General features: G+C 36.5%; 1 long non-coding RNA gene and 1 pseudogene across 1 annotated transcript; one reads left to right on the plus strand and one right to left on the minus strand.

Moving 5' to 3' along the window:
* Positions 1-10,841: 10,841 nt before the first annotated feature.
* LOC132639389 (transmembrane 9 superfamily member 7-like) lies at positions 10,842-23,715 on the plus strand (annotated as a pseudogene).
* LOC132642460 (uncharacterized) lies at positions 12,075-14,491 on the minus strand. Its single transcript, XR_009583176.1, has 3 exons — positions 14,376-14,491; positions 13,421-13,471; positions 12,075-12,355 (listed from the first exon to the last, which is right to left on the minus strand). It is a non-coding gene; the product is annotated as an uncharacterized LOC132642460 (long non-coding RNA).
* Positions 23,716-25,689: the final 1,974 nt, after the last annotated feature.

A 25,689-nucleotide genomic window follows, 5' to 3' on the forward strand; every position in this document is an offset into this window, starting at 1 on the left:
TTGTTTGAATCAAGTTTGAGTTTACTTGTATCCCTTTTAAGTTCTGTCTAGAGTTCTTTCCAACATTATGTGAATTTAATTATGTGTTTCTCTTAGTATGATGATTTGTTACTGCTTTTCTCCTTTGTTCATATGTACAGAAATAATTAATTTGTATCAGTTGGTACAGAGAAACTAATTTGGACGTACTGGCCGAAGGTGAAGTTAATTTCTTCCCTTGTTAGCTAGCTTGAATTCCCAAATCTACCTCTCTTTTGTTTAACTTATAACTGTCCAGTTTCTTTTTCTTCTTCTTCTTCTTCTTTTTTCAATAAGTTTAGTTCTTTGCTTTCTTTGTTAGTTAATCAGTTTATCTGTTGTATTTTCCTTAAAAAGTTGTTTAACTTATGTCTCTGGTGGAGGGAATTAAACTTAAATCTTGAAGTATTGGACAAGGATGAAATTCATCTTTTCTCTTTGAAAACCAATCCAATTTCTAGAGTTCCAATCTTCCATCTCAAAAGGCTTATTTGCTTGTTTAAAGATCAGTAACCCCTCTCCTCTCTTTGTGTTTGATTCTAAAGATTTCGAGTAACGAGCTTATGTGATAAGTCCATGCTTTAATCTGAACTTTGGGTTGTTTGATCCTGTGTTTCTTATAGAACCAATATTTCAGTCACTTTTAGTATATTTAGCATCAGATTCTTACTAGAATATAGGAAAACCATGAGTACAAGGCCATTGTTCTTATTGAATATGAGTAAAAGGGCAGCCCGGTGCACTAAGCTCCCGCTATGCGCGGGGTCCGGGGAAGGGCCGGACCACAAGAGTCTATTGTACGCAGCCTTATCTTGCATTTCTGCAAGAGGCTGTTTCCACGACTCGAACTCATGACCTCCTGATCACATGACAACAACTTTACCAGTTACGCCAAGGCTCCCCTTCTTCTTATTCTTATTGAATATGAGTAACATTCTGAAATTTCTCCTTTGCTTACTCGAGTGTTTTTTCTAGGATTAAAATTCTACTGCATTACTAGTAGACATTCAGTATAAAACTGGGTTCAATACTATCTATGTGAGCCTTTATTTTATTGTTTATTTATCAATTAGACTAGCTCACACGAAGTTTGTTTTCCTTCGTATATTTATTCCCTGTAAAAAGATAGAATCTGTATGCTGCTTTGTTTTAATCTAGAAATAATGTGAATTTACCCTCCTCCTCTGAATGAGTATTATGTGCAGACTATTTGTTTATTTTCAGTATTAGAATAGTTTTTTTGTTTGTTTGTTTAAATTTTTGTTTGAGTTGTGATGAAAATCTCTAGCTAGTTTGCTGAAGAGCACCTAGCAAAGTGTTGTAGAGAAGCATGCCTTTAAACCCCACTTCTTTGTCTCATTATTCTAATCTTCTGAAGTAATAATTTGTTAGGTTTTTTTTTTTTTTTTTTTTTTTGCTCATGTGAATTAAAGTGACAACTTCATTAAATTGGTTTATCATGGTGAGAACTATAAGCCTAAGAGATACCAATACATACTTAGATGCTACTGTGGTATGAGTCATGTTCAAATGTTAAAAGCTTAATCAATCCCTTTTATTCATCTTTGGCCAAATCATCTCGTCTACTTGTGTTTAAGAGTCAAGCATTATTTAACTTCTGGTTATTTTGCTCTCTTTCCATTACGAATTCCTTCTCTCATATTTTGCCTATGTCTTATTCTGAAAAATCGACTGGATTATTTTCATTGTGAGTTGGGCCTGTGCATTTCATTGAGTCCGGACAACAGCAAGATTGGGCTTGTCCAAAAGCCCAATGAGATGGAGCAGCAGTAGCAGATCAGCGTATCAGTCTAAGAAGGGGCACTTGGGCCTGAAGCCAAGCGGTTGTGAACAGGAAGCCGAATTGGGCCTGAGCCCAACCCATTGTCTTAAACTCTCTTTAATTTCTGTCCTTCTTTATTTGTATTTTGTGTAAAAACTTTTTTGGAATAACTACATGACATAACTAACTCTACTACATATTAATATTTAGTAGCTATAGTTTAAAATAATTACATCTCATAGCTAATAATAATATGTTAAATACAACTTATAGCTATATATATACAAAGTAGAATACCTCATCATCACATTATTTACTTTCAACCCAATCCTCCCACCTCTCTCTCCCATCTCCCCCCACTGCTCCGCCGCCGGCCACTACGAAACCGCCGGAGCTCCGGCGAAATGCAAAAAAAAAAAAAAAAAAAAAAAAAAAAAGAGTGACGCAGCCATGGCTGCATAGCCAGAAAGGAAAGCAAGAAGAGTGACGCCGCCATGTCTATTTTCAAGCAACAACAATGAGGGGAAGGGTGATGAGAAATCCAAGAGAGAGAGAGAGCACCGAAGACTTACCAGATTCTCTGCAATGGAAGTTTGAAGGTTGAACTTGAGGAAGATGAGCGGTCAGGGGAGAGGAGAGGACTGGAGGAAAATGTGAAAGCAAGCAATCATCACCGCCATTTACAACACATCTGTATCAGCACAAAGAGAGGACACCGGAAAAAAAAAAACTCATATCTACGCCGGAAAAGAAAAAAAAAAGCTCAAATCTAACGAAAGTACTTCCTTTTTGTTATATACATACAGTGTATACAATGTCATATCTGGATTTTGAAATGTATACAAATGAATATAGTGAACTTTTTGAAATGTATACAAATGTCATATGTCATTGTATTCGCTGGAATTTTTTTCCGGTCAGATCTGAGAAAAGTTCAATTTTTCGTTGTTTTCGTTGTATATTTACCGTGTATACAATATTTTTCGCTTGTATTTGTTGTATACATACCGGAAAATATGGCGTATTTGTTAATTTTTTGGTGTATATATGATGTATATAGTATTTTTCGCCTGTATTTGTTGTATACATACCGAAAAATATGGTGAGTACAGTGTAAAAGTAGCTACAATGAATACAGTTGAGTTGAATACAATTAAATTGAATACAAAATTCAGCAAATTTTTATGATTGTATTCATGAATACAGCGACGCGAATACAAAAAGTAACAAGTGCTGAGTTTTGTTAGATGTTTGCTACGTGATGTAAATAGGTAAAATGTAGCTAAAAAGCAAAAATAAGGCTTCCAAGTTAGTCATTTACAGTGTTTTAAAAGGCGGGGACGTAAGGCGGGACGTTTTACATACGACTCGACGAGGCGTAAGCCTCGAGGCACGGGGCGTAAGCCCCATGGGTATTTAATTTTTAGTATTTCTTAAAATAATATAATTACAATAAATATTTTTAAATAGGTAAAATTACATAAAAAATAAAAGAAAACTGTATATATATATATATATATATATATATATATATATATATATATATATATATATATATATATATATATATATATATATATATATATGTGTGTGTGTGTGTGTGTGTGTGTGTGTGTGTGTGCGCGCGCGCGTTGATCCTCACAAAAAAATTATCAAAGCAATCCATTATACACCGCTTATAACTTGTAATTATATATAACATAATTTTACAAGTATAAACAATACAATGAAATAAAAGCTATTATGAAATGCAAATCAATTCTAACATTTTAACTTTCAAACACGGAAAAAAACATAGTTTCTTAAAACACTATTACTATCATACTATTCATTTTATCTCCCTATAAGCAAATAATCAATAAAATTTATCAATATTACAATTAAAACATAACTTCTTCATGAACAAAAAATAAAATTATATGATAATTCTGATACACAGGACTTATGGCCAATGACAAGTGAAAATGTACAATTCCGCTATGTGTTTTTTTTTTTAAATTAAGTGATATTCACCCTCACGACGTTCTCAAATAATAAATATCCAATACTACGACTTGTTATATGAATTACACCCAATCTTCTATTTCTATAGATGAAAAACTATTAAGTATCATTATTTTGTTAAACAATTATGAGGGTGAATGATTTTAATTAAGGAATTTAAAATATAATTTGTGTAAGAACTGTTAGGCGAGCCCTGAGCGTTAGGCGTGTTTAGGGCGTACGGTTGGGCGCTTAGGGCGTAAGCCTCATAAGAACTAAGCCCGCACGTTAGCCCCAGGGCGTTTTGCCACTGCCCTGCCCCGAGACGAGCCCCCGGGCGAGTCCTAACACTACCTTTTAAAACAATGGTCATTTATGAAATTTTCCCAACTTTTTTTTGGGAAACTAAGTAAAGCCCAAGCAGGCGTTTGGAATACGTTAAGTTACTATTTTATATTTTTCTCCATTTAATTTCTTTGTCGTTGGTAAATCAGTTCTTTTTTCTATAGAACAACAAGTTTTTGTCTCGTGTTTCTTTAAAGAATAAAAGCAGCGTTCCCTTTTATTAAAATTTGGAATTTTCTTTTTTTAGTTAATTTAATAAAAAAAACCGATCAGTTTTTTTTAACAATGAAAAATCGATGTTTCTGCTTAAGGTTTTTAAAAATAAATTTCCTTGATACTTTTTCTTTGCATTAGGCAAATTTTAGGTTATTAATAATAAGAGTTCCCAGAATTTTATGGTCTTAAAACAATTGTATTTGTCTAATTTTCGAAATTGAATTTATTCAAGATCGAAACCGGATAAATATAAAGTTTAAGTTTATTTGGAATATTAACGTTTAAATTATTTCACAAAGTGGAAGTAATATAAACGGGCTGAGTATTCAGTAACTTTTAATCATTTGCTTCCCGATCTTTTCTAAAAAATGTTCTTCCTTTAACTTAATAATTTTTTTTTGCTCTAAATACTATTATTTAATTAAGCTACGTTCTTCTTAGCCAAATGTTTAAATTTGGTAACCACATTTACGGATTTCCCAAGATGTCTAACGCCTTTCTCAGGAAATCATCAAAACCCGTATCCTTTTCTTTGGTACTAAAAGGTTTCTTTTTCATAAATAATTTTTTTTTTACAAATGGTTTCCTTAATCCGTCAAAATTAGGTGGTGACCTTGTGTTTGTAAAAAAGAGTCAAGTTATTGGTACGTGTTGGTGAAATTACCACAGATTACAATAAATTACAGTTGAAAAATAATATGAACAAAAATGAAGAAATAATATGAGTAAAATATTCTTCAGGCTGAGGCGCGAATATCTCGCTCTCTTTAAGGAGATTCAAGCCCACTGCGGTATAATCTTCACCGGTCCAGCTAGGGCTGCTTATCGGATGGATTGGACGGATAATTACGTTTAACGGTTTGGTTTATCGGTTATCGACTATTAAATGTACTAATCCGCTAGCCAACTGAAAAGATATCGGTTGGTTCGGTATCGGGTTAGAAATTATCGAACGGTGTATCGGCTAAATCTAAGAGACAATAAAAATTTAAATCACAACATCTACACTAATTTCTATCGACGAAATCTTTGTAATTATCAACGTTTTATGGCAGCAGTCATTGGGACAATACTCCATATTGTCTCCTATAGCCTTTCCGACAGTAGCCTCTGCACTCCGTAGAATAGTCATTGGCTCATTGCCACAGTAAAGGCAAATTGCCATGAATATTACCATAAAAAAAGTGACCATTAACACATGACTAGTGTTTTTCTTTGCCATGAATCTCCTTTCTATTTCCCTTAACAAAGGTGAATAGATAAGAAGTGAAATAAGATACTCAATAGCCTTTAGGTTTATAATAGATACTTTATATAATTGGGGGTAAAAATGTAAATAGGATAAGTCTTAATGGGTTAACGGTTAGCCCAATAAGGAAATTGAGTAATCCACCCCCGCACTGATAAGCCATTAACAATAAAAATTGAATCGGTTCACCAACCGTTAATCCGATAACCCATTACCAATAAACCAATAAGCCAATTTTGCGGTTGAGTTATCGATTACGGTTCGGTTTTGAACAGCCCTAGGTCCAGCAGCATAACTCTGACTTGTCCCCTCTAGGATACAACAATTCATCAACATCGTGTGACTCAAACAACTCTGGACTAGTTGAAGAGTCCAAAGCTCCACCAAGAAAACACCTTCCTTCAACATAACAAAATACTCTCTTTAGTAGTGAATTAGTTGGAGACTTACTTTCAACTTTCTCTTTCACTACACTAACCTCACTTTACAAGAACTCTCCAAGGTTTTTCCTTACTATCCACAAGGTTAGAATGGCTAACTATTTATAGTTAAAGAATTCATCCTTGAATTGAATTGGATGAAAAATGGGGTAATAAAATGAGTAGGAAAATGGGAGAATTATGATTTGTAGTTTAAATGAGTTACATACATAAAGGGGATGAATATGGGTGAGTAATAATGAGGTAGTAAAAGAATAAAAGGTAATGGTCAATTAGCCACCAAAACATGTGAATTGGAGAGACCATTCTCAGCCTCTTAATGGCCACAAACGTGAATGAGTTGGCATGTACAATAGGACACTTTAATATATTTAATATTAAAATGTTAATACTCAATAGTACGCTTTTAAACGCAAGTGTAAAAGCGGATTGTAACAACGGCGAGTTTGGAACGGCTTATTGACCAGTCACATAGACTAAACCGGTACCATTAAAAGCGCAAGTGTAAAAGCGGATTGTAACAACGGCGAGTTTGGAACGGCTTATTGACCAGTCACATAGACTAAATCGGTACCATTATCTACTGACTCATATCTGACATGCCTCATCATCACGTGTTGCACTTGATTCGGACACCTGACAATTCCATATTTTATCCCAGACACTTATATGTGCAATAGATGGATTTTAAAATAACATTTGGTTGACGTTATACACACTTTGACATGATTCAATTCCAAGTAAAGAGTATAAATCAGCAAATAAAAGATTTTAAGCCTTAGACTTTATTTCTCCTGTAAGTTTCTACAAACACCCAAATTACAAAGACAAGCACAAGGTCGCGTGGTATTGTAAAAAGTCAAATGTCTAATTTTCAAACTTCGTTTATTTTCTTATATACTAGTCTAATCGATCATGTGACTTGGAACAAATTGAACAGTAAGTTCTAAGGCTTAGACTTTATTTCTCATGTACGTTTATGGGCCGTTCTAAGCCTTACCTATGTGCTTATAAATTTAGGGGAGCAGATAATACTTAATAAAGAACGTTATAATTCCATTTGCATATTTGTATTTTATGCATAATGAGTATCGTCTTGTAATTTGCACCTTCTGTTTTGCAAATTACTCACGATGCATAAGATTGCTCTCTTGGCAATTAAAATAAGCAGTCGATGGCAATGTAACTTGTGATTAAGTTCTTAACGGGTTGAGAAAAAGACTAAACAAAAAGGGTCAATGGTTGTATTTCTCCAATGTATATTTTTAACTAATACAAAAGAAAAAAATAAAATGTTAAATGCCCAGTTGTAAGACCCAGACGTGATATTGAAACAAAGCACATGCAATTGCTAGGGTCAGTTTGGAAAACTACCTGCTAATTGAAATTGGTGTAATTATAAGAGTAGTAATTACGTAGCCTAATAATTATGCGATATAGTTATTACGATAACATGTTTGTTTGTCATAACAGAATTATAGTATAATTACAAGCTTACCATTTTGTTGCACCCAGTTAGATTAATATAAAAATAAAATTCAATTATCAAAAAATTAAAAATTAACATTTGACAAATCTGTGCATTTATATTAGTCGGGAAAGTAAGCAATTTTCAGTTAGACAACAGTAGTTAAGAGGCCAGTCATGACACTAAGAGCTCGTTTGGTAGGATGTCTTAGCTAAACTAGTCATGGTATTAAATGTGGTATTATTTTATACCATGTTTGGTTGACATTTTGGGGCATGTATAACTAATACATAGATTATTTAATACACCAAAGGATGTACTATCTTCTCTCACCATCACCATGGGATAACTATCCATGGATAAAAAAACTAAAATAACAAAATTAGCCTTGTTTTGTTCCAAGAAACCAATCATCCAAGGGTATAATTGTAACAAATTATTTCTTAAATTTTAAAAATAAATAAATATTCAAATGGTATCTTTTTAGTGCAATGAAACAAACACCCAACAAAAATAATTCTTGTATTACTAATCCATGTATTATTAATCCCTACATTACTAATCCCTGCGTTATTAATTCATGTATAACTTGTCTTTGAACCAAACGACCCCTAATTATTATGAATATTGATTTTCTGAATTACTCATCATAATTTTAATAAGTAAAGCAAAGCTACTACTGAGAACGTGACTAAGGAATTCTTGTTTTTTCATTCATAAATCATAGATTTATATAAATAAGTAGGCGTTTGGCCATAGAAACTAAAAAAAAAAATCTCTTTTTTGGAATTTTTGAAGTTGGAGTTAGAGTTGTATTTGGTCATAGTTTTTGCAAATAATAATTTGTTAAAATGTACTTTTCAACAATGTTTTAGTTGTTTTTCAAATTTCAAATACAACTTCAAGTTGTATTTAAAATTTTTATGGCCAAACACTGATTTTTGAAAAAAGTGAAAAAAAATTCTGGAAAAAAAAGAATAATTCTTATGGCCAAACGGGTCCTTAAGTTTTTAGTTGCCAGAGCAACTTAAGTTAGCTTTTTAAGAGAACACTTTGCAATGTATTGAGCAGCACATCAATTTAAGGATTAGTTCCCCTCAATTAATTTGAATTTGTGTCCGCAAATGAGCTCGAATTATGATCTTTTGAGTAATGCTGTCCTAAATATTTTAGATTAAGGGAAATTAATAATATTAGGGTCGGTAGAAAGTGAATACTCCCTTCATCTCAATTAATCATAGTTATCTCAAATTATTTTTCGTTTCACAAGATAAAATTATTATTTTTCCCATTTTAGTCTTAGTAGTAATTGTTCTTGAAGATTGCAAACATTTAAATTACTGGATGATGTTGTGATTTTTGAAAGACCAATGAAGGGTAAATCAATTAAAACTTATTCCTCATTAATATTTTTTAAGAGACGTGTAAAAAAAAATCATGATAAATAATTTGAGACAGAGAACGTATTAACAAATGGGAAGACGCGGTTTTCCTGAATATTGTTCCCTGCACGCGTTCCTTCAATATGCAAATTTTGTGCAATAAGTCATCTGAGTAGACTTTTGGAAGACCCCAACTTTCACTCAAACGGCGCCGTATTCTCCTTCATTTGTAAATTTCACTCCTTATAGTTTGTTTGACCAATCTTCTAAAATAAGCTTATTTCAAAAAGTGTTTTTAAAAAAGAATACTTTTTATGAGAAGTAAGTTGTTTGGCTGATCAATTTAAAAGCAGTTTTGAATATCAATTATATTTGACCAAACTTTTAAAAAGTGTTTCTAAGAATATTTTCTCAAAAAGTGTTTTTTAAAAAAATACTTTTAAGGACAAACTATTTGTTTAAGCTCTTGAAAAACAGCTTTTTTTACTCCCAAAAATATTTATTTTCTCTCAAAGCTTGGCCAAATGTCTCACTTTATTAAAATGAACACTTCTTGGAAAGAATAAGTATTCTCTCCATCCCAATTTAAGTGTCTTACTTTTTTTTTTTTTTATCTGTCCCAAAAAGGGCTCATATTTTTATATTTAGTAAGTTGAAAATTCAAATATTCTAAATGACAAGTTTAAAACACAAGATTCAAAAAATATTTTTGTACATTATACATATATTTAATTTAGGCAAAAGTCATAGATAGCCCCCTAAACTTTGTCACATTTTCCTTTGGGCTACCTAAACCGAGGGTTGTACCTATTGGGTACCTAAACCAATCTAAATTGATCCTATTGGGTACCTTTTGCCTATGTGGCGCAGCAATTGATTACACTTTTTGTTGGGCGCATGACAGCCCTTTCATCCTTATTTATTTTTTTTTGGTTAAAACTTTACTTCTTTTAAATAAAATTTAATAGGTAAATTAATAAAAAAGTAACTCACCTCCCCCCAGCCGCACCCCACTGTACGTTATTTTTTTTCTCTTCTTCTTCACTGTGTTCAGTTCTCTTCATCTTCTTCTTCCTTTTTTTTTTTTTTTTCTCTTCTTCCTCTTCATTATAACAATTCATTTAACCCCCCCCCCCCCGCCGCACCCCACTGTACGTTATTTTTTTTCTCTTCTTCTTCACTGTGTTCAGTTCTCTTCATCTTCTTCTTCCTTTTTTTTCTCTCTCCTTCCTCTTCATTATAACAATTCATTTCTTTTAATTATTTATATAAAATTAATTTGTGAATTGGATGTTATTTCTTACCATCATTTTTTTTGTCCTTTTTAGATCTGAAAAGTATCATTACCATCTTGTTTACCGAAAAAAAATAGAGATTTACCATTACTATGACTCTTTTTTTTCATCTCACATTTCATTAAAGGTTGGTGGGTCTTATAAAGACATTGATACACCTAAATAAGAGAAGAAAAAGAAAATAAATTATTGGTGGGGTGGGGGGACGGCGGTTGGGGGTGGTGGTGCGGCGGCTGGTTGCAGTTGGGGGGGGGGGGGGTGCGCGAAGGGGATGAAAATTGGGGGTGGTTGTATAATTTAATTTTTAATTATTATGATGGACCCCCACCGCCACGTGTCATGTTTTGCATTTGATAAAGTTGTCACGTCACGAAGAGTGTAATACACTCTCCTAATTTTACTGATTATTGTGAAAAAGGTACCCAATAGGATCGAATTTGGACTGGTCTAGGTACAACCCTCGATTTAGCTATCTCAGAGAAAAATGTGACAAAGTTTAAGGGCTATCTATGACTGTTGCCTTTAATTTAAGATTACAAAATTCAAAAATTTCTTTTTATTTCTCAAATTTTATGCCCAATCTAATTAAGAAGCTTAAATTGGAATGGAGAAAATACTTTTTACCTCTCAAAAAGCTTGGCCAACGATACTATAAACTATTTATGGTCTATGAGACTGACTGCCACTTGATCGACCTCCACACTTTGTTAGAAACTGATGAGAAAATGTGGAAAGTTTTTGGAGAAAATGGATTGAGAATGATGTTTTGGTCATTGCAGCGGCTTTTGTTGATCATACTACTATTCCCATGTCACTTGCAATTGCATGCTTTCTATCTTCCTGGAGTTGCCCCTAGCGATTTTCAAACTGTATAAATTCTCTCCTCTCTTTCTGCTCATAGCATTCTAAACCTTAGTTTTTGCCTAGATTAATCTCACTTTTCGTTATGACAAAGATTAAGTAAGATGAAGCTGATAGCCATATTGTTTGTATGAACCATTGCTAGCTTGTTTTCATACACTGGATGAAATATGATCATTGTTTGCTACTTATTGCCAAACAATTAGCACTGAGTGCACTGGTACTCTGTATAACTGGATCCTTCTCTGTTTGATTAGGAAAATAAGGTATAAATGTATAATATGCAAAAGAAATTTGATTAGGGAGATATGACAGAGAAAAGCTTCGTTTTTTTTTTTTGTTATTTTTCTTCTAAAGCATTATTAATTAGTGCATCCTTTGTTCCTGATATATTTTAAATTGGCACGGAGTTTAAGAAAAAATAAATTCTTTTGAATCTTACGATCTAGCGCATGACTTAACATTTGTGTCATAAAACTTTTAAAACTTGTAGTCTTAAAATGCCGTACTAATATTTATGGTTATAAAATCTTCTCATTAAAGGTAAAATAAGAAATGTAAAGTTAATTATCCCAAAAATAAAAAAGTGTCATACTTTGGGAACCAACTAAAAAAAAGTGTATCATATGAACTAGAACATAGGGAGTATGTGCAAACATTTTCTCACATGTCAAATGAAATTTTGGATGGGTTGATATCATGATTATTTTGTTGCCCTTTTTTAGGCCTTGTTCTAGGAAATAGCTTCAGTAAACATGGAAATGCGCTTGATAAACATCCTGGCTTCAGTATATACAGAGGTGGGGCGATGTAGAGCTTCAGCAGTGGGTGCGCTCATACTCATTTACTTTAGGTTTCAACTATACATATGTAGTTGAAAAATCTTTAATTATACCAGGACTGCACGTATTACCTGTCACGACCCAACCCCGTGGGCCGCGACCAGTGCCCTAGCTGGGCACCTATACGTACCCGATACCCAAATTAGCATATTAACAAATAATATAATAATAATATTAGTGGACGCTACAGAATTTAGCATAAAAAGCAGACTTGGCACACATAGGCCGATAAGGCCATCATAGAACAAAGTATCCCAAACATATGTACAGAACCCACACAGATATATCCACAGACCTCTACAGAACATAACATAATCATAAGACGGGACAGGGCCCCGTCATACCCAAAACAATGTACATATCCAGATAGCAGTGACAGACTATACCAAAAGATGGGCTCTGAAGAAGAGAGCGCCCCAAAATAGCAGAAATGGGATCCTAAACGTGTGGATCAGCGAACCTGTCGTCTGTACCTGCGCGGCATGAAAACGCAGCCCCCGAAGAAAGGGGGTCAGTACGAAATATGTACTGAATATGTAAAGCGGAATCACAGAAGTCAAATCATAATGATTTCAGAAAATAAGTACAAAATCCAGAGTGTCAAATGCATATTTCCAAAACAGACAGAATGTGTACAGAAACATATGTCATATCATATCCGGTCCCTGCCACGGGACTCAGCAGACAGAACGTGGCCACCCTCCCGACGCTGGTGCCACAATACAGAGGAATCAGAAAAAGGGGCGTGACCCCGTATCATAAAATGTCATATCAAAATGGCCATAACAGATCAGATCAGAATAGGCGGACATGGCACATCATACTCCACAGACCCATGTACGCGTATACCTGCCCCCTCACATCGGGACGCGGAGAACAATGCAGAGAATCACGCTTGACAACATATCCTGGCCCGGGCTCAGTGTGGGAAACATTGGGACATCCACGAATGGAGTAGTGAGAAACTAATGCAATTTAAAATATCATAAATGTTTTCAAAGACTCGATGAAGCGTATCAAAGCCAAACAGATCCAATGGAGTCGGACGGGATCATAATAAATGCATTTCGGATATCATAATAAATTACAGAAGTATAACTTTCCCGAAGTCATTCCGGGTGTCAAAATAATTTATAAGATTTAATAGAATATTTAAAACAATATTCGTTAGGCGATTAGTAGGGTAATCAAAACATTTCTTTCAAAAATTGCTTAAAAAGAAAGCTTTAATACATTAAGGGCGAAACCGAAAATAGTGGGCCCGCCTCGGGACAAATAAGGCGACGGGCTCAATTTATGCCCTCTAAGCTTATGGTATCACCTAAGAAGGTTCTACAAGCATTCTATGACTTTCCAAGTAATTTGGAGCAAAGTTGCATTATTTCAAGAAAAGTGTACCAAAGTAGTTCAATTCTACTGAAGGAAAACCTGAAATTTTCTCTTGCGGATTCCGAGGGCCAAGAGGTCCTTCGAGGCCCGGATCCGACCCTAACACACTAAGGGCATGCCAAGGGAAGAATTGGGGTTGCTTTACATACCTTTCAAGCTCTTTACGCCTTTCCAAACTCACTTCCCGTTTCGTCGAAAAACTTCAATTGGTCAAGTTTACCAATTGTAAGCTATGAATACCAAAGTTTCAACTTAATGCATATTTGTCTACCGAAATTTCGGCAGCACTTCCCCTATACATATAGCACCCCGAGAATTTAACTCGGCTATAAATCATCAACAACAACCCAAACGACAACATCAATATCAACAATGAACATTAAAAACACAAATATCCTTCAACTAGTCATTTTTCTCACAAGTTGACATAACCTTCATTCTAACCCAAACTTTCACTAATATCAATAATTTCACATTCATCAACAATCAAAATCATCACCATATAGTTCTAGAAGCATTTCATATCGTTTTCCTCAAGTTACACACTCGATATACACAATATACAACTTTTCGTCAAAGTAATAACTTATGCAAAACATCAAATCTTTGGCATACAACTTCATAACAAGTTTCCAACTTCCAAATTCATCAATGATCATCATAATTCACAACCAAACAACTTCATTTCCTTAATGTCGGAAAATCATACTAAAACGACATAAGTTTCTACATTCCAATTCAATACAAACTTATATCATTCTAACTTCATTTACATTACAAACATCACAACAACACTTTAACACACTAAACAAACTTAATCCATTCCATTCCAAACCACTCCATACCACACGGCCAAATGCTATTTTCATCAATTCAATCAAATTTATTCCTCTTTCATTCTCAACATAAATTCCATCACAATCACAACTAGAATACAACATGAATTCAACACATTGTCACCACACAACACACACACACCCACGGCTCCAAGCCATATTCCAAACCCACTTTGCAAACTTCCATTTTTCCATACAATCAACACATTTCTACATACTACAACACAATCAAAACTTCATAACACAATAAAAAGGTAGAAATTCTTACCTTTTCCTCAAGTCTTCTTCACTTGGAGATGTAATCACTTTGGTGATTCTAATGCTTCCCACTCCAAACCAACTATACCAAGTTACAAAGGAACCTTGACTTAGTAGGAAATCAACAAGAAATAAATTTTTGGAGCAATATTTTTTATGGCTAATTTTCTTAGCCAAACCCGAAACCCTCTTTATTTTTGCTCTTATTTTTGCTTCTTTCTTGCTTAGCTTTCTTGAATGTTCTAATGCATATAATGAAGACTTAGGCATCTTATATTAATTTGTCACATGACCATGCACATGACTAATTAATTGGACTTGGGCCAAGGCCATGTCCCTAATTTTGGGCCTCAATTTCAATTCAATTTTTTTGGGCCCAATAGCTTGTGAATCATATTTTATAATTCCCGACACTAATTTCCAAAATTCCAAAATTGCCCTTAGCCTTGTCCCACACTTCCATGATTCTATTCTTTCATGCATAACTCCTATGTTCAACAAAATATCAAATTTGACCTTATATCTCAAAAATCCAATATATAACAAGTTTTTCCAAACGTGTGAAAACACGGGATATAACATTACCAAAACATGTGATAATACTTCATAGGGTGCACGGAAAATTTTGGAATTTAAGAAGAAGTGTGTATTTCTAAGATAATAACTATTAGTTGAATGACCATCTGAGAAATCAACACTATTCTGTACCCGCTGACTTCAAATCCAAGACCCTCTCTGCATAGAGGATAGTTTGATAATAGATTAATAGTACTAATTTACATTTAGAGGTGTTTTTCTTGTGAATAAACCTACCCATTCTCAGGGCGATTCTCTCCATGTTAAAGTAAACAAGCTTTCATCCACGAAGACACAACTGCCATACGATTATTACTTCTTGGCCTATTGTAAACCTCCAAGAGTTTCCAACAGTGCAGAGAACTTGGGGGAAGTTCTCCGAGATGACCGCATTGAGAATTCTGTTTATACTGTGAGTTTCATTTAGCTATCCAGTTTGTTAATACTAAAGAAAATTGTGGTGTATATAGCTTGAATGTAAAATATAATAGAGTATGTATTCTCCAGTTCAAGATGAGAGAGACAGAGTCCTGCAAGGTGGCTTGTAGAATCAAACTTGACGCTGTTTCTGCTAAGAATTTCAAAGACAAGATTGATGAAGATTACCGAGTTAACATGTAAGGGTGAACAATTAGTTGAGACTCTTTGTTTCATGTCAAATATTGTGATGTTTCATTTCTACTAATGTATGCTCCTTTCCTCAAATGCTTTGCTTGTTGCTCATTTAGTTTCTTATGACATTTTTCTTTGTTTTTTTCAATCATACTGCGGTGATGGTGTGTGGTGGACTTTTAGATACCTAAATAATTGTCTGAAGTGAGACTTCTTAATTGCTAGTTGTAAATAGCCCAGGGTTATGGAACAAAGGATTATCTCGGACTAAACAAGCTTTGAAGCTTGCTTACTGTTCACCTTTCGCTGATTACATTCTAAATACAGTTTTTGGCTACTTCTCTAATACATTTGAATGGTTGTACAGGATTCTGGACAATCTTCCTGTGGCAGTTCCTCGGCAAAAAGTGGACAGAAATTTTATGAACGTGGATTTGAAGTTGGATTTAAAGGAACATTTGTGGGGGTGTGAATCCTACTACTTTGTTGTTATCTTTTAATGTTGCTGGTATTTGTGTTTTGATTGTAAAAGTTGGTTTTGCAGAGGAAAGAGAGAAGTTATTTTGTAAATAACCATTTGAATTTCAAAGTTATGTATCATGAGGATGTTGAGACAGGCACTGCTCGTGTTGTTGGTTTTGAAGTTACTCCCCTCAGGTTTGAACTACTTTAAAGCATTCACTTCTTGAATAAAACTATTCTTATCCCGATTCTGCTTTCTCTAATTTTCCTTGTCCTTTTTTCTGTTATTCTCTTTTGTGAAATGATGATTAGACATTCAGAAATAGACTTAGTTTTGCAAGCTTAGTTACATAATGTGCAGAGTCAGTGGTTTCTTATAACTAATAGATCCGTTTGTTCTAGTTCTAGGACATTCATGGTTCCTAACTTTCTCGATACAGCATTCAACTCTAAACTTCTGCTGGTTTATCATAGTTTTAATGGCATGTTTTGCAATGTTGAATTACAATGAAAATTGTGCTTCCAGACACACATCTTTCTTTATCTTTCCTTCATTCTCTTCTATTTTGGGGCCTATTTCTCTCATCATTGGATATGCTGCATGAAATTGATCTGATCTGCTTGTTCACTTGTTTTGATGACAGAAGCGTTCGTGATTTTCCTGTGTATAATTTGGTTAAGTAACTTTGATCCACTTATATCAAAGTTCTATCTGTTAGTTGTCCCTGATAGCATGCTGAAATTTGAATGCATAATTTTTGTTAGAAGTATGTTTGCTATGTTAGGATTGGAAAAGTCTTCTATTCATAACCAGAACAGAATTACAATAGGAGGAGCAACTCTCACACTCAACTATTACAAAAAACCAATCCTAAACTGTATACCTATATCTCACTCAAGTGTTTTCCTTACTGGTTTTCTCTCTTGCTCTTGGTGATGCTACAAATGATAGAAGGCTTCCCTATTTATAGGGATGAAATGAACCTATTGATGTCATTTGTGACTCAAGCAAGCACTTGACAATTTGTCAAATACAAGGAAGATGTTTTCTTCCTTAAAACAAGGAATATGTTTTCTTCCTCAAAACAAGGGAAATGTTTTCTTCCTTAAAATGAGGGAGATGTTTCCTTCCTCAAATTATGGGATGAACCCAACAAATCTCCCCCTCCAATCCCATACACCTGAAGGAGAGTACACTGACTTTTAGTTTGAGTGTATGCCGACAAGTTCTTTGCATAATTCGAACTTGTCTCTCGGTACCACCTTGGTCAGCAAGTCTGCAGGGTTGTCGTTTGTGTTGATCTTGGAGAGCTTCAGTACATGTTGCTCGACTGCTTCTCTGAGCCATTGATATCGAACGTCAATATGTTTTGTGCGTGAGTGGTACCTCGAGTTTTTGCTGAGATCCATAGCGCTTTGACTATCACAATGAATTGTGTATTCTTCTTGTCGGAAACCCAGTTCTTGAAGGAAACGTTTCAGCCACATAAGCTCCTTCCCAGCTTCAACTGCGGCAATGTATTCGGCTTCTGTGGTTGATAGTGCTACACACTTTTGTAACTTGGATTGCCATGACACAGCTCCCCCTACAAATGTGAATATATAACTCGAAGTTGATTTCCTGCTATCATAATCTCCTGCCATGTCAGCATCAGTGTAACCTTCCAAAATCGGCTTAGCTCCCCCATAGCACAAACATAGTCTGGATGTACCCTTCAGGTACCGTAGTATCCACTTGACAGCTTCCCAATGTTTTCTTCCTGGATTTGATAAGTATCTACTCACAACACCGACAGCATGAGCAATGTCTGGCCTTGTGCACACCATTGCATACATCAAACTTCCAACTGCTGAAGAGTAGGGCACTGCTTTCATCTTCTTCTTTTCTTCTTCGGAAGAAGGACAACTTTCCTTGCTCAACTTGAAGTGATTTGCTAGTGGAGTACCAACAGGCTTGGTATTTTTCATGTTGAACCTTTTGATCACGCGTTCAACGTATTCCTCTTGTGACAAGAATAACTTCTTTGCCTTTCGATCACGAATGATTTTCATGCCCAAGATATGCTGTGCAGGGCCTAAGTCTTTCATATCAAAGAACTTAGACAAATCTTTCTTCAAGTTGTTGATCATAGTTGCATCCTGGCCTACTATCAGCATATCATCCACATAGAGCAGAAGGATGATAAATTTTCCATCGGGGAACTTCTTCAAGTATACACAATGATCTGCAGTTGTTCTTTTGTATTAATGTTTCAGCATGAATGCGTCGAACTTTTTGTACCATTGCCTTGGGGCTTGTTTGAGACCGTAGAGACTCTTCCTTAACTTGCAAACGAGATGCTCTTTCTTTGGGATTCGAAAACCATCGGGCTGCTCCATGTATATTTCTTCCTCCAAATCACCATGCAGAAAAGCTGTTTTCACGTCCATCTGCTCAAGTTCAAGATCCATACTTGGCACCAATCCGAGAACCACTCGGATAGACATCATCTTCAGAACCGGCGAAAAAATCTCATCAAAGTCGATTCCTTCCTTCTGTTGGAAACCTTTGACTACGAGCCTTGCCTTGTACTTCACGATATTTCCGCTAGCATCTTTCTTGAGCTTGAAGACCCATTTGTTCTTCAAGGCCTTCTTTCCCGGAGGAAGTTTCACCAACTCATATGTTTGATTCTTTTGTAAAGAATTCATTTCTTCCTCCATGGCCTGTCGCCAATTGGATTTTTCACGATGAGATTGAGCTTCTTGAAAGCTCTCTGGCTCCCCTTCGCTGGTAAGAAGGATCCATTCTGTTGGCGAGTATGACCTTTGAGGGATTAACCCTCGTGCAGAACGTCGAACTTGATTATTTCCAGCTGCGTCTTGGGGTGAAGGCTCCCCCTGCTGAAGAATTTCTTCGTTTTGATCATCATCAACATCTGCCGGATCAATGTTTTCTTGTTCATCATGGACATTATCATGAAGTTCCTCGTTGTTGAGAGGAATGTGTGGTGATTCAGGGACATCATCTGGAGCATGATAACTTCGTTGCTTGTTGACTGTTGGAGCACACTCATGAAACTGGTTTTCATGGAACACGACGTCTCTACTTCGAATCACTTTCTTCATTTCGGGATCCCACAGCCTGTATCCGAACTCTTGATCTCCATAGCCGATAAAGATACACGGAGTTGATCTGAGATCAAGCTTCTGCCTCAACTCCTTGGATACATGCACAAATGCCTTGCACCCGAACACTTTCAAGTGAGAATATGAAATATCTTTCCCAGACCATATCTTTTCTGGAACTTCAAAGTTCAATGGGACTGAAGGTGACCTGTTTATAAGATAACAAGCTGTCAGAACAGCTTCGCCCCAGAATGGCTTTGGCAGTTTAGCCATACTGAGCATGCATCGGACTTTCTCAACAATAGTGCGGTTCATTCTTTCAGCTACACCGTTATGTTGTGGTGTTCGTGGCACCGTTTTCTCATGTCTGATCCCATGTTCAGCATAATATGCTAAAAACTCCCGGGAAGTGTACTCGCCTCCATTGTCGAATCGGAGGCATTTCAGCTTCTTTCCAGTCTCCCTTTCTACCATAGCATGAAATGTCTTGAAACGATCGAATACTTGATCCTTCGATTTGAGACAATAAGACCAAACCTTCCGTGATGCGTCGTCGATGAATGTCACGAAGTATTTGCTACCACCAAGAGATTCTTCTTCAATGGGTCCACACACGTCAGAGTGGACAAGGCTTAGCAACTCGGAACGATTCTTTCTGGTGGAACTGAAAGAAACTCTATGTTGTTTCCCGATAAACAGTGATCACAGGGATCCAAAGTTACGTCTTTATCTATTGAGATGGCTTCTTTCTTTGCAAGAGTTGTCAATCCCTTCAGACTCATGTGGCCCAATCATCTATGCCACAAGTTTGGCGATGTCTCTTCTTCAACTGCATTGAGACTCGGTCGATACAACTTTACATTGGTTTTGTAAAGAGTACCACAAATATGTCCTCTAGCAATAACCATAGAGCCTTTGGACAGCTTCCACGTACCATCCTTGAACAAATTTCCATACCCCTGTCTATCCAGAGCTACTCCTGAGATCAGATTCAATCTCAGATCCGGAACATGACGAACCTCTTTTAACACAAGTGAGCTTCCATTGCTGGTTTTTATGTGCACATCACCAATGCCAACAATGCTTGAGAAACTGGTGTTGCCCATCTTCACAACGCCGTGGTCTCCAGATTTATAAGTACTGAACAAATCCCGGTGTGGAGTGGCATGGAATGATGCAACAGTATCAATCACCCACTCAATATCATTTGTGCCCACGTGTAGGCATGCTTCCTCTCCGCATGTAACAAGTGCAATGTTTGGTGACATGGTGACCATGGTCTCACCATCTTCCTTGCTCGAACTCTGGTTAGTTTGAGGCTGCTCCCGTTTAAGCTTTCGACACTCCACCTTCTTGTGGCCATAGTTGCCACAATAGTTACAATAGCCCTCGAACCAAGTGTTGGTATCGACAGACTTTCCCCGCTCTCGTGATCTCCCTCGAACTTGAGATCTTCCTCTACTTTGACCTCGACCTCTACCTTTGCCTCGGCCTCTTCCTCTACCTCCACTTCTACCTCCATTGCGTCCACTATTTTCAGAAACAAGGGCATATGATTGATCTACCCCGACTTCTTTTCTTCGCGATTCCTCGTTTATTAAGGCGTCCGTGACCATCTGCATGGTCACCTTACCATTGGGGGCGGAATTACTGAGAGTGATGACAAGAGTCTCCCAGCTATCAGGTAGAGAACTTAGGAGCACGATTGCTTGCTCCTCATCTTTGAGAACCCATTCGGCTGCACTTAGCTGGTTCACGAGATCTTGGAATTGACTTGTGTGTTCTGTGACAGAGGTACCGCTACTTAGCTTGTGATTTACCAATCGCCTCATCAACAATGTTTTATTTCGAGCCGTTTTTGCTTGGTACATGCTCCCAAGCTTTTCCCAAAGTTTGTAAGCACTCGTTTCATGCGCGACATGATGGAATACACTATGGTCAATCCACTGTCGAATTTGTGCGACCGTTTTCCTATTCATTCTTGCCCATTCTTCGTTTGTCTTCTTGTCGGGTTTGGCACCTTTATTTTCAAGTGGCTCGGCTAAATCCTTCAAATTTAACAAGTCCTCCATACGAGGTTTCCACATGTTATAATTTGAAGATATTAGCAGAATCATGGTATCCGATGATGATTTCTCCATGATAAAGTGCACCTAATCTGCTTGTACTGGACTGTGGAAGCAGAATCAGGCAAAACGGGACTCACGGTTGAATCCGGAATGGTCGAAAACCTAGGGAACCGGTCTGACCAATCTGAAAACTGGACAAAAACAGAGTGAACCGGGCTGCACTAATTCAAACCGAACTGGGCCGGTTTAACCACTGGCTAGTTGAAAGAGTCAACAAAAGGATGATGTGGCAATTGGACTTTGACCAGATCTGGTTCTGGTCAAACGGGTTGGTCGGATCGGGTTTCTCCGGTCGTCTTCTCCGGCGAGCTGGTGGCCGGAAGGTGGCGGAGCGGCGGCGGCGATGGTGGACAGAGAAACTTTGACTGGACTTTTGGAGGCCTTCCGATGGTCGAAAAATTCCGAAAATTATATATTCGGAATCCTCGGAACGAGATCTTTCTAATGGTATACTCAGAGCACAATTTTGGGACAAAATATTTTTGACTGAAAATTTTACGAAACTTTAAAAGATTGGCCTGGAAGATTAACCAAGCTCTTGATACCACTTGTTAAGATTGGAAAAGTCTTCTATTCATAACCGGAACAGAATTACAATAGGAGGAGCAACTCTCACACTCAACTATTACAAAAAACCAATCCTAAACTGTATACCTATATCTCACTCAAGTGTTTTCCTTACTGTTTTTCGCTCTTGCTCTTGGTGATGTTACAAATGATAGAAGGCTTCCCTATTTATAGGGATGAAATGAACCTATTGATGTCATTTGTGACTCAAGCAAGCACTTGACAATTTGCCAAATACAAGGAAGATGTTTTCTTCCTTAAAACAAGGAATATGTTTTCTTTCTCAAAACAAGGAAAATGTTTTCTTCCTTAAAACAAGGAATATGTTTTCTTCCTTAAAACAAGGAAAATGTTTTCTTCCTTAAAATGAGGGAGATGTTTCCTTCCTCAAATTATGGGATGGACCCAACATGCTGGTGTGCTAATTTCTGTGAGTTTCTTTTACAGTCAACTGCTTTTCCTCTCTCTCTCTCTCTTATTCTGAGCTCATTGGCTGATTTGAAGCAGTACTAACGATGACTACAAGAAGTGGGATGAAGAGAACATTCAATTAACGACATGCAAGCCTGGGAAGCCAACTGTTTTCGGAACTGACTCTGTACCTCAAGAGATCGGTGCTGACAACGAAGTAGTTTTTACATATGACGTTTCCTTTGAGGTATATTGTTTTGTCATTTACACGTCCTTTCTGTCCTCCCCTTACCGTTCATCTTCTTATTATTGGGGTTTATCCTTTGCCAGTCAAGTAATATCAGATGGGCGTCACGTTGGGACTCATACCTTCATATGAATGGAGATCAGATCCATTGGTTTTCAATTATCAATTCTTTGATGATTGTGCTTTTCCTATCTGGTATAGTAGCTATGATCATTATGAGAACTATATACCGAGACATTGCCAACTACAATCAGTTGGAACAAGATGAAGCCCTGGAAGAATCTGGATGGAAGTTGATACATGGAGATGTCTTCAGGCCACCTGAAAATTCCAGTTTACTGTGTGTGCATGTTGGGACAGGAGTCCAAGTTCTTGGAATGTCCCTTGTCACAATGATATTTGCTTTACTTGGGTTTCTTTCACCTTCTAATCGTGGTGGGCTAATGACCGCCATGGTTTTGTTATGGCTGTTCATGGGCTTATTTGCTGGTTATTCCTCCGCTCGATTATACAAGATGTTCAAAGGAACAGACTGGAAAACAATGTCACTGAAAACAGCCTATATGTTCCCTGGATTTCTTTTCGCCATCTTTTTCGTGCTGAATGCTCTAATATGGGGAGAGAAATCTTCTGGAGCAGTACCGTTTCAGACAATGTTCATCCTGGTGCTACTTTGGTTCGGCATTTCAGTACCATTAGTCTTCCTGGGAACCCTCATTGGTTATAGAAAACCGGCACCTGAGGATCCTGTTAAAACAAATAAGATTCCAAGATTGATCCCTTTGCAGCCTTGGTACATGAATCCTATCTTCACCACACTTCTCGGAGGCATACTTCCATAGGGTGCAGTGTTTATAGAACTCTTTTTTATCTTGACATCCATATGGCTGAACCAGTTTTATTACATATTTGGATTCCTCTTCATTGTCTTCACCATTCTTATAGTCACTTGCGCTGAGATAACCATAGTACTAGCCTACTTCCAATTATGCTACGAGGACTATCGCTGGTGGTGGCGAGCCTATTTGACTTCCGGCTCTTCTGCATTGTACCTTTTCTTGTATTCCATATACTATTTCTGTGCCGAGTTGGAGATCTCAAAGCTGGTCTCAGGTATTCTTTACTTTGGTTATATGTTGATTGGCGCTTATGCATTTTTTGTCGTCACTGGGAATATTGGCTTCCTAGCATGCTTGTGGTTTGTTCGGAAGATATATTCTGCAGTGAAGATTGATTGATTACCGCCAACAATAAAGATAATCCCACGTCTGTAAAGATTGAATTATTATAGATGTCAAATTGTTGGAACTTGGAATACAATAGATCTTTTTCTTTCCGCCCTACTTTTCCCCTTTGAAAATTCTTAGGGAGCTAGAAGCACTTATAAGGTGGAGGTGAAATCTTGTTTAACTTTTCTATTGCACAGGAAATTAAACGATCTGTTATAACCACTTACAAATGGTAAGAGGGCTAAGACATCTCAGTTCCTTCTTACAAATTGAACAGAAAAAAATGATATTTTCAGATCTCTTATGTGTAAAAATGAAAATCTCTTACAAAAAAGACATGAAACTAAAAATAAGTTTGTGAAGCACTACAAAACCATTCCCCCCCCCCCCCCCCCCCCTTTCCCCGCGGACTATAAGAAGTATATAAGTTCAGGTGTTTGAACTCAATACTTCTACGTTTGATTATTTGGCAATTTTATTAACGTCCTTGGGAGAATTCGAAGCAGTATAAGAGAAAGGGAAAAGGATCAAAGTACTCCATACAGATCCAGGTCAAAAACGATCTTGAAAAGCTGAACTGTGATGAGTACGAGCTATTTTGCTCACTAGTCCTGCCTAGCTAAGGTTTGTTTAAAGGGACGGGACGCGATGGGCGAAACAGAACGCTTTTAGTGGATCGGGACGATTTCTTAATGGGATGTGGAATGGGAGGAGGTTGGGGGGGGGGGGGGGGGGGGTCGAGACATTAGTGGGACAGGACGGGACAGGAAAGACGAACCGCTAGGCCGTCCCGTCCCACTAAGCTAACAGGACGGATGGGGCCGAGGACCTTAGTGGGATTTTATTTCCTTTAAATTTGTATTAATTTAAATATTTAAGCACTAAAAATTATTTTTAATAAATGATAGTATGATACAAGACTGCATAAATTTAGTAAATGGACACAAATTTGACACAAATTTAATAAACTTCAAACTTAAAAGACTAACATTACAAAATCAAAACATACAAACTTAAACGACTAGCTAACATTACATAATCATCAAAATATACAAACTTAAACGGCTAACATTGCAAAATTAATAAACTTCATAAATTTAAAGAAGAGATACTTCAAAGTGATCTGCATCTGGGTGCCTATGCTTCGTGCGTATGCAAAAAATCAGTACTCCCATATCCCAGGCGGACTTATGCTTATATGTTTCACCACAAAGTACACTTTGAATTGTATCTTCATCTAATCGGTCAAAATACCTCCACATTTGACTTGTTTTTGCTCGTCTTCGAGGAGGATGAGGAGGAGGTAATTTGTATATACTATGTATATGAAGTGTATATATAGTGTATCACACAGATATGCAGTGCATATCCAACTTATAACATGTATATAAGTGAATAACTGATACATCATTTTTTTATATACAGTGTATAATCTTTCTCTCACGGACATTTTCACTCTTTCTTCCTTTTTCTCATTTAGATCATATTTTTTTAAGTTTGGTGAGTAGAGTTTGGGAGTGGATTAGGGGAGTGGGTAAATCTGATTTTTGTTAATTTAATTTTTAGAGGGTGTGGGTAGGGCGGTCTGGTACTGGCATGTGTGATGGCAGCTACGTGGTAGTCGAGTTTTTTTTTTTTTTTTTTTTTTTTTTTTTTTGTCACAGAAATGACCTACAGACTGTGGAAAAGAAAATATGTGAACAGGATGGAGTGTTGTTTTAGGTGTGTCAAATAGGCGGGTTGAGCTGAAATTGGCTCAATCAAAATGGGTTGAGGTACTAAATGAGTTGGGCTAATATTGATCCAAAAGTTACTTGGGATGGAATAGACTAAAAAATGGGTTGGGTCATGACCCGCCCAACTTGACCCCTTTTTTTTTTGAAGGGTTAATTTTCTAGAAAATGCTAGAAATATTTTTAGTGGAAAATATTTTTGAGAAAAACATTTTTCGTATTTTCCTTCATATCAAAACCATCACAAACG

This window comes from Lycium barbarum, chromosome 5 (genome assembly GCF_019175385.1).
Source record: "Lycium barbarum isolate Lr01 chromosome 5, ASM1917538v2, whole genome shotgun sequence".
Taxonomy (NCBI): domain Eukaryota; kingdom Viridiplantae; phylum Streptophyta; class Magnoliopsida; order Solanales; family Solanaceae; genus Lycium; species Lycium barbarum.